Source organism: Rhagoletis pomonella, unplaced genomic scaffold (assembly GCF_013731165.1).
Source record: "Rhagoletis pomonella isolate Grant_MI unplaced genomic scaffold, Rhpom_1.0 Rhpom_scaffold_00002, whole genome shotgun sequence".
In the NCBI taxonomy this organism is placed as follows: Eukaryota; Metazoa; Arthropoda; class Insecta; order Diptera; family Tephritidae; genus Rhagoletis; species Rhagoletis pomonella.
In genome coordinates this window covers 106,032,267-106,043,578 of record NW_023458556.1, presented here as the reverse complement: position 1 = coordinate 106,043,578, position 11,312 = coordinate 106,032,267, and positions in this window count along the sequence as shown.

Below are 11,312 nucleotides of genomic sequence, written 5' to 3'. Positions count from 1 at the left end.
ATATGAAAGCTGCATTCAGCACATATGATCACATATTCTGTGTCAGTGTTGTGTGCTGCACAACATAGTGGAAAAATCAATAGAGTGTCCAGGTATTAAGGAAATATGTAAAAAATGTACAAAACTTGTAACGTATTTTAAAAAGTCTGGATCCAATGCGCAATTAACAACTACACTGAAAAGTTTTTCTGTAACTGGATGGAACTCAATTTATTATTTATTGCAATCAGTGGAAAGCAATTGGATCAAAATTATAAATGTTTTGCAGAAAACAGGACAGAACCATAGAATGAGTAACGTCAACCTAAATATTTTAACAGATATAATAAACATTTTAAAAAATTTCGAAGAAGCTTCGAAAGAATTAGAAGGGGATAGTTACCCTACTTTACATTTAGTTATTGTGCATGTTTACTTTTTAAAACGAATTTGTGAAACAAATACTAATGACGAATTAGAAAGCATAAAATCGTTTAAACTTAATCTCACGACATTATTGAATGATGTGGTTATTAGAAACCTAACTATTTTTCACAAAATTGCTTGATTTTTGTTCCCACGAACCAACAAATTATTACACTTCACAAATGAAGAAAAGAATTATGTTAAACAATATTGCAAAAACATGTTAGAAGCCTTAGCTATTGAACAAGATCTTAGCAATAATGAAAGTAGTCCAATGAATCCTCTTTCAAACAATAAGGAACGTCTTTTCTCAGGATTTCTTCAGCCTTTAAATCCAACAAATAATCTTGATCGTGTTCAAAATTAATTACTATTGTACGAAAATGTTAACGAAGCAATGCATGATAAATTTGACGTTCTACAGTGGTGGGAATTAAATAAGCTGAAATTTCCATTACTTTTTAAGTTGAGTTTAAAAATCTTAGCAGTACCGGCAAGTAGTGCCTCAGCTGAGAGAATATTCGCAAGTGCTAAAAATTTACTTTCTGAAAAGCGTTGTGTTATATGGTCTAGCCCTGTTTCGGTAGGCAAAATAATGTTTTTACATACGAATATGTAAATTTATTAATTATTTGTAGGAGTTTTATGTATTTAGTTTTAATGTATTTTGATACTCAACTTTTTCTAAATATTATTAAATTACTGAAAGCCTTAGTTTTTTAAATACGATTTTTTGTTTCTATTTTATAGATAGTTTTAAGTTCCAGAACACTGAAATGTTACATTTTATTTTCCAATAAATGAATTATGTTTATATGTATCTTTCTGTTGCATACACTCTAAAAAGTGCATGTAAAACTACTACTGAAAAGTGTTTATTTTTCAAACAGAATCTGTTCAAGTATACGCACAAGATGTTCAAGATTTGAATTTGAACATGAGTTGTTTAAAATATACACATAAATATCATATATGTAATACTCCTATATTGGCAGTAAGAGCTAGTACCGTCCGAAAACACTACAGGTCAGATATATCAATAAACACGTACGAAAGAAAAGGAACACATACGTTTATAAATAAACATGTACACGACACATTTACAAAAACGGCACTCAAGTACACAATACATTGACAAAAACAGTACTAGACTGTCTCGCTTTGATTTCGGAATGCTTACACATTGAGATGTTAGCTTACTACCAATATAGAAGTATTACATATATGATAAATATACACATGAAATGTTTAAAATTACAAACATTTTGAAAGTAAAAATATATTTTTTTACAAATAATAAATACCAAGTGCCAAGGGCGCACGCAGGAATATATTTTTAGGGGGAAAAAGTTTATACTTCTAAATATATATCATCAGAAAATACTGAAAATTCGCTCTTTAAAATACATTTATGCAAGTTTTATGTACAGAATGAAATAAAAAATAAACTTTTTAAAGTTTCATAAATTGCATTTTATTTACATAAAATTTACAAAGAACTCAGACATTTTCAACCGGCTTCAAAAAAGGGGAGGTTATCAATTCTTCGAAGTATTTTTACTTCTTTTATTTATTCCACCGCATAACTTTGCATTGCGTGAACTGATTTTTTTACCGGAAAGATAGTACCTTAAAGGTCGTCCCGTAATTTGGTTTAGATCCGATCATTAAATCATGAAAAAATTAACGGTTAAAGATGCACTCAACTTTAAATTAAATTAAATTAAATAATTTCACGAAATTTTTACACTTTTTATTCATTTTCGTCGATTTCTGGTTTCTCATTTTTTAATACTTCGAATTACGAAAATTTAGCTAAAGTTGTATTCTTATCATTTTGGTGGAACGAATTCCAAGTTAGCAAATTAAATCTTCGAATGCTTGTTAAGTACATATCAGTGGTAAACTTTTTTAGGCTGTAAAGTGTAAAAAGCAACAGTAAGTGAGCATGCATTGCATATTTTTAGGACAATGTTTTCATTCGCTGTTAAACTTTAAAGAGCTCTCAAGAAAAAAGAAAAATTCTTACAAAATGACGCACAAAAAATGGAAAAGAAATTTTTTTCTATAAAAATTTCTTCTTCTTCTTCTTATTTGGCGCTGTAACCGCCTAAGCGATTTTGGCCGAGTCCAAAACAGCACGCCAGTCATTTCTCTTCTGTGCTAACTGACGCCAATTGTAAATGCCAAGTGAAGCCAAGTCCTTCTCCACCTGGTCTTTCCAACGCAGAGGAGGCCTTCCTCTTCCTCTGTTACCAGCATCGCGGCCCGCGTTGAATATTTTCAGAGCAGGAGCGTTTCGGTCCATCCGAACGACATGGCCAAGCCAGCGGAGCCGCTGAATTTTAATTCGCTGCACTATGTCTATATCGTTGTAAAGCTCATACAGCTCATCGTTAAATCGTCTGCGATATTCGCCATCACCAACGCGTAAAGGTCCGTAAATCTTTCGCAGAATCTTTCTCTCGAAAACTCCAACTCCAATCATAATAAATTTAACCCTAGAACCCACCCTCTGTGTGCGCTACGTGACAAATTTGATATGTAAAAGTAAACAGACAACGTTTAATTTTGCACACACTAGGAGAGGAAACTGGTTACCTCTCTTTATATGCGTAAATTTAAACGAACATTTTTTAGAGAGAAATTTTAAACATTTTTTGTGCAAACTATGAAAATGTGAACAATAAATGTTTAAAACTCAAAAGACATATTTGAAATTTATTCTACGCCACACATAAGATAAGTAAAAGTAAGCAAGCAGTGTGTAAATTTGCATTCATTAAGAGAGGAAACTGGTTACCTATCATAATATGCGCAAATTTAAACAAAAAACTTTTAGAGTGTACATAAGTGAATTGCTTTAATTTTATTTAATAGCTTCGAATAAGCAAAAATAAAAAAATTATTATAGTATTATATGATGCTTTTCATTTCAATTCAATCGATCCATTTGCGACACGATTTTATTTTTCAACTCAACTGCTCTTTGGTCGAAATGAAGAAGCACGTATATATGTTTCTAAGCATAAAAGTATATTAGACTGTGTCAAATAAAAATACAAATTTCTTTCTTTCGGTCCCATATAAAAATTTCATTGTCGGTCACTTCTGCTTCTTATAATAACGACCCTGCAGTATCTTCCCCGTCCCCCGTTGAAGTTGTGGCACCGCCATCTAATCTTCCAACGCTTACTCTACCCTCAATTAGTAACTCAGTTACTCAACCCCGTCCGCCGGTAATCGAGTCTGATACTAGGAGACTGGTTGTGGTTCCCCCAAAGAAGTCTATATTTGTATCTAGATTTTCGAGGGATACTTCCGAGGACGATATAAAGTTTTACATCTCGTCCAAAGTTAAAACTGTCAACTTAAGTATCAGAAAATTTAATTTTAAATATGAAAGAAATATTTCTTCATTTAAAATAGACGTAAATTTAGAAAATTTTGACATGCTGCTTAGTAGTTCTTTTTGGCCCTCCGGAGCTTTCGTTCGTGAATTTGAGTATAGGCCCAACAAAAATAATAATTTAGCAAATATTCCCCGTCAGAATACAGAATCAAAAAACTGATTACTAAATCTGCTTTAAGTATTTATTATCAAAACGTAAGAGGCATAAATACTAAATTAACGAATTTATATCTTAATGGCCTTGAATGCAATTATAATATAATTTCTTTGACTGAAACTTGGCTCAAACCTCACACTTTTAATTCAGAGATTCTTTCAAATAATTATCATATCTACAGAAAAGATCGGGAGGACAGAGTCGGCGGTGGCGTACTCTTTGCCGTAGACTCTTCAATACCATCTGAAGAAGTTAGGCTTCCACACATTGAATCTGCAGAATTCAAATGCATTCGTGTTCAGGTTGGAAGGGGGTTTACTTACTTAGCTCTATGCTATATTCCTCCCCGATCTGACTTATCAGTGTATTCACAACATGTATCTTTACTGAAATCAATTAATTCAATGATTAAACCCTCTGATTCATTGATTGTGTTGGGTGACTTTAATTTACCAAATGTATCATGGAACATCATTGACAATGATATTGTACCTTTCTCGTCTAGCGCGTGCAACAACGTATTTTTAGAGGAGATGGCAGAACTCTGCCTGAATCAAGTTAATGTACTTCGCAATAAGTTTGGCAAAGTATTAGATCTTGTTTATGTTGATGATGCATCTAAGTCGGCTGTAAATAAATGTGACCCACTAGTTTTGCCCGAAGATGTCTACCACCCTGCTATTGAGATATCTTACGAAATTATAAACGATGGTCAAAATTGCGATGTCCTAACATACGAACCAAATATTCGCCTTGATTTTTCGAAAGCCAACTTTAAAAAACTGAATAAAGAATTGTCTAAATTGTCGTGGCCTATATACAAAGAAAAAGTTGAGCAAAGCGTTGCACATTTTAATTGTACTGTACCCTGCAAACCATTTTTTCAGAGTATTCTGAATCGTAAAGAAATTTTAACGAATTCGGAAAGATCCCATCCGATTTTTTTCCGAATTTTCTAAAATGAAATAAATTACGCACACTTCCATTCTTTTACGAAATTTCGGAAGAAAATCGGTGAAAAAATGAAAATAATGCTGCTATGTGAAGAATTTCTTGCAGACTTTTTTCAGAATTTTCTTTATTTTTCGTACAGAAATTTCTTTACGAGTTCGTGTCAACCACTTCATATAATTTTCTTTGAAGATTCGGAAAAAAATCGTTACAGAAATCAGATACTCGTAAAGATTTCGTTAAGATTTCGGGAGCTTTGGTTTGCAGGGTACATAGATTATTTGAAAAGTATGTGCCTCAACGCATGTGTGTTCCTGAAGAACAAACACAGTTATGGTTCACTAAATAACTGAGAAACTTGAAAAACAGAAAGTCACGTTATTTTAGATTACACAAAAAAAACCGGCTTACACTCATACTATGTAAAATACTCACTTTTGCGTCACAAGTTCTTTGAATTAAACAAAAAGTGTTATAAAGATTACTTGTGTAAAATCAAACGACGTATAATATATAACCCCAAATCATTTTATGATTTCGTAAACTCCAAGCGAAATGTACGGGGGTTTCCTTCCGCCATGAAGTATCAAAATACCGTCTCTGGTGATAATCAAACAATTTCTAACATGTTCTCTCAGTTTTTTAAATCCAATTATTCCACTAACTCCCAAGCATACTTTGACTATCCTTTTAAACTAAGTCCAATTAACTCAATACATAACCCTATAATATCTCCCGATGATGTTTTAGTTTACCTGAAGTCCTTAAAGCAGTCTTTTAGTTATGGTCCTGACCAGATCCCCAATTGTTTTCTTAGAAATTGTGTTGATTATCTCTATGAGCCGTTAACAGCCTTATTTAATTTGTCTCTTAAAGAGGGCGTTTTTCCAACTGTATGGAAGGAATCGTTCATAACCCCCTTACATAAAAGCGGTAGCAGGTCTTCAGTGGAGAACTACCGGGGCATAGCTAAGCTTTCTGCAATTCCTAAATTATTTGAAGCAATTATAACAAATCGGTTGACGCATTCTATCACTTCAAGCATTTCATACAGTCAACATGGATTTTGCAAGGGCAAATCAACTTCTACAAATTTACTTGAATTAACATCCTATATCTCAAAAGCATTTAGTGAGAGCAAAACTGTTGATGTTATATATACTGATTTCAGTAAAGCATTTGACAAAGTGTGGCACTCGTTGCTCATCTATAAACTTGATCTTCTTGGTCTTCCACCTAATTTTCTACGTTGGATCTCTTCATACCTCTATGATAGATCACAAAGGGTATTGTTTAAAAATACTATCTCTGACGTCATTGATGTTACTTCAGGAGTCCCTCAGGGTAGCCACCTAGGCCCGATTCTGTTCTTGCTTTTTATAAACGATATTTCTACAGATATAAAATTCTCCAAAATTTTAATGTATGCAGATGATGTAAAACTTTATAAATCGTACGTTTCAATTGAAGAAAGGTCTTTGCTACAATCAGACTTAAACAGCATGGCTTACTGGTCTAAAGTAAAGCTTATGCCTCTAAATCTTAAGAAATGTAAAGTAATGTGCTTCTCGCGAAGAGCTGTTCTGCCAGTTTCTTATATAATAGGTAACCATAACCTGGAACAGGTATACAATTTTGTGGACCTTGGTATCACAATGGATTCTAATCTTAATTTTAATCTTCACATTAATGTGACAGTCAACAAGGCTAAAGGTGTACTTGCATTTGTGAAACGATGGTCAAAAGAATTTAGTGACCCTTATATCACTAAAACCCTGTTTACAACATTAGTTAGGCCGATTCTGGAATACGGCTCGGTGGTTTGGAATCCAAGGTATCAAATTTACTCAGACAAGATAGAATCAATTCAAAAACAATTCCTACTTTTTGCTTTAAGAAATTTCCGATGGGATTCTCAATATAGTCTTCCACCTTATACGGGTCGCTTAAAACTTATTAACCTTCCTACACTTGCCACTCGCAGGGAAATGATTGGTATAATTTTTATGGTTAAATTACTGACAGGCTCAATTTCAAGTCCGTCTGGCTGATGTAAGCTTTAATGTTCCCTCACGCGTATCAAGACACTTTTGTCCCATATTTCTGAAAGCTTGTAAAACCAATTTTGAATTGCACGACCCACTCCGTTGCTTATGCCAGGATTTTAACTCTCATTCCAGCACGTTTGATATATCAGATCCGCTTTTCAGCATTAAGAAAGCGATACTCTCCTCTCTCAATAAGTGAATTATTGACATAAATACATAAAATCAGCTGATGAATCTAGTTCTGTAGCTGAACAGTTTTAGATCTCGACACTTAACAAACTCCTGCCTATCGTGACTCGGCACAAAAATTTAAAATTTTGGTTCCGTACGTCATGCGGACTGCGCCCCTCGTGCGGATGGGCGGGAATGGAGGGTAAAAACCGTTGGGATATTATTATTATTAAAATAATAATTGTCAAAATTTCAGTCCGCTGTGTTCATTTGTCAGTTAGCGCTCGCAAAAATAAAAATTTTTAATGAAAAAACCTTTTGCCGCACATTCAATTTTAGTACAATAAGCGCAAGCTTGAAATAGTTAGTTAATTTTTGGCAATTTTTTTTTGTTGCAGGTTTCGTATATTTTTTCCATATAAACACTTTGTATGGAAGAAAATTGCTGACACGCTCAACAAAAAAAAATGCCAAATACCAAGGATAAGTCTAGCTACTTCAAACCGGCACCTTATTGTACTAAAATTTAATATGATACAAAACTACATACCTAGAATTTTTGAATTCTGAATAAAAAGTTTTAAATTTTGTGAACATTCCACTCAAATTGCTCAAATTCTTTATTCTATATCGTCGTTTAAAGTACAAAACCGCGTATCGTCATCCTTCAAAACCGCGTAACTGACATTTGCTGCCAAAAATTGGATTTGCTCACGCAAGCTCTTGGCCCAATCCTTATCCATTCGTCCTGAAATATACTAGCCGGAAATGCGATTACTTTATAAAAAGAGAACCATTTTGAAATATGAGTGTTTTTACTCTCTACAAAATAATTTATGGAACCTCGCATACGAGGTTTTGCATTATTTTGATACGCGGTTTCGCATTCCGTTGATACGCAGTTTTGTACTTTAAACGGCGATATACACTAGGACTATTTTTTTACTCCCACTACGAAATTTTGTGGGAAATATCTAGAAACAAGTTCCCTGATATTAATATTAATTGCTCGACCAAGGCGTTAAAACATTTCTCGTTCAAAATATACGATGGGGGCGTGGTTACAGTCCGATTTCGTAGAAACCTTCCTTGGATAAAGGGCCACCTACATACGAAATTTCGTTGTGATATCTCAATTTTTGCTCTATTAATCGTCTGCACGGACAGACGAACAGACAGACATGGCTTAATCCATTTCTCTTTTCATTCTGATCATTCATTCTATATGTATCTCGATTCCTTTAGGCTGTTACAAACAACCGTTATGCGAACAAAGTCATAATACCCTTGTGCATAAGTGTGCTCGTGTATAAAAATGTGTACTGTCCTAGAAATTAAACTTGAAAACGATTTGCACCCATTTGTATTGCTTTCTAAAAAATTATTGGCAAGTAAAGTTCAATCCCTGCAAAAAATTGAGCGACTAATCTCTAAAGAGAGTATTCCGAGATTACTCTCAATCGGGTACAATTGGGCATTAATTAGTCCTAACTAGTCTCATACGGGTACTAATGGAGGTCAATTAGTTTCGACTCATCCCTTATGGGTATAATTGGAGATCAATTAGGCCCCAACTCATCTCTAACGGGTACTATTAACGATTTAATGATATGTACGCACTTAGTCAATGAAATTTCATGTGCGGCGTTGGCACACAGAGAGAGTATTCGCCTAACAAAACTGAGCACCCCGGTTCGAATCTCAGCTGGCTCAAATTTTTATTTTTATTTTTTAAGTGACTAGTCGCTTTTTATACCCGTTTGCGTATAAAGGTGAACAATTACACCCCTATGCTGTAATCCGTCGTAGATTCGATTTTGCTACGAATCTTAAAATTGGTATGCTGTAATCCGCGTTGCCGTATCGTAATTTCGAAATTCGGAGACCATCTTCGAAATTCGTAATGTTGGTATGCCTGAATCCGACGTAGCTGTAATTTGTATGTATTTGTCGGAAATTTTCTACGAAGAGCAACTGGTGTCGGAGCGAAGCGAATTCCTTTAAAATATCAATAAAATAAAGAGTGGAAACGCAAAAATATGTATTTAAGTTGAAGTGTGAATAAAAAACAATGTATTATTAAATGTTTACAAAATTATCAAGTCGACAATCAGAACAAATCGCTCGCAATACGAAAAACTGGTGGAATGCATGAGCGAAAGACCGGACATTGCCAGAGGCTTTGTAATAGTTAAAGAGGATGTGGTGGAATTTTGGGAAAGCGTTGCAAGATTTAAAGCAACACAATATTTAGTTGAATGGACGCCCTTAAAAAGAGGGAGCATATATTTATCATTTAAGCTAAATGGATCAGAACTCTCTTGTAGCAATCTCCTTTGTATATGAATGCAACAGTTGACTGCAGCATGTTCTTCCTCCTGAGACAAAAGTGCACCGGCCACTGAATCCATTCTATTTTACTTAATTAAGGAAAAGCTTTTTCAAATACGATTAAACATTTTTTTTTTAATTTCACTGTTCACTTGCGATTATATTTATTTTGATTTGTTTCTGTCAAAGCAGCTGATTAAGAACTTCGAATTTCACTATTTTAGTTGGCAACGCCGTTGATAGTTACGATCGGATTACAGCACACCAATTTTCGAAATTTCGGAACGGAGCTACGAATTCGTAACTACGAACTTTCGGATTACAGCATAGGGGTGTTAGTCTCTTCATAGGACATGCTCGAACAAAAGCGATCAGTTCATTCCATATAAAGAGATCAATATTGTACAGGAATATATTCGACAGAGCAATTTATTACAAGCATTTTAAATTAAAAACTGTTGAAATCGGTAAATTTTTGAAAAAGTTATGTTCAAATTTATTTCTGACTAGTGGTGCAACTAGAATGTTGAGTTAACAGTTGTTAATTCACACACACATCGTTCGCTCACACAACCTCCTTCTTGCACAGAGTTAATTCACAACAACTCAAGCAAACTCTTTGATTGACGAATTATGCCGAGGGTGGATCGTTGCTTGTGAGAATGGTATGAGTTGAACGAACTCATTGTTGTTCTGATTTATGAAATTCTGTCCTTTTGTTACCCAGACACGAGATTTGCTTTTCCTGCGGTGTGAATGAATGCATGCTAAAATTGTTTGTGAGTGATTCAAGGTTTGTTTTTCATGCATTCATGCAGCCCTTTAGTTTATAGGTCCAAAACAACAACACCAGGGCAATATGAGAAATTGCCTGACATGATGGCAGCCAAAAGAGACATAGCGCAGGGTTTTCAACAGCGACCCAAAGACGAAGTGCAGGCGTTTTGGAACGAGGGAGCAACTTCTTTAAATGCATTAGGTCCCCCATCTAAGGGCTCCAATGCATGGAGAATGGTTACGTATTACTGAAAATTACAGGAATTTGTAAAATAGATGGACCGGTTTGTTACAGGTATTGATTGACTGGAAATGCTACATAAAACGCAAGCTATCAAACAACAAAAAGGAAATGATGAGCACCGGTGGAGGTCAATGCCGTTTACAGCGCATAACCCCACTTGAAGAGCAAGTTATAGGGCTGGTTTCTCCAACTCAACTTAGTTGGAATTAGAGGTGCGTTGGATTTTGGAGATAGTGCTCAGGTCCAATACGACACTCAAACTGAAATAGACATTTCTGCTTCCTCGGTGGATCCAGATGGATTACCTTCAACGAGTTGAGCAAGCAGCCAACACCGAGAAAGAAGGAGAGAACTTAGAGAACAAATTGAACTTCCAAAGGAATTTTATGCCGACACAAAAAAATTCAATGAAGCTGCCATGAATAGAATGGAGGAAATGGCGACAAATTTGCGGCGCATGAACCGTTCCCTTGAAAAGGTGGCGGACACTGCAGCAAAGCAACTGCAGGAAGCAGAGTGTCCAGATTGTTTAAAAAAAAGCGTAATTTCTGAAAAAAAAATCGCCAAAAATCGCCAATTTTTTTTAAATAAAATTCATGAAATCGATTTAATAAATCTTTTATTTTAAAAATGAGATCTTGTTATAATATAGTTTTTAAAACCAAAAACGAATATAATACAATTGACCCTTAATTAGGCGCATGGGGTCAAGGTCATTTCAAGTTGAAAAAAAAAATGCCTTGGAGTGCTTGGAGCGTGCTCGCGCTCTGTCTACCTTCCTAACTCCCCGCGGGGTACGTAAATAAGTCACGGCCA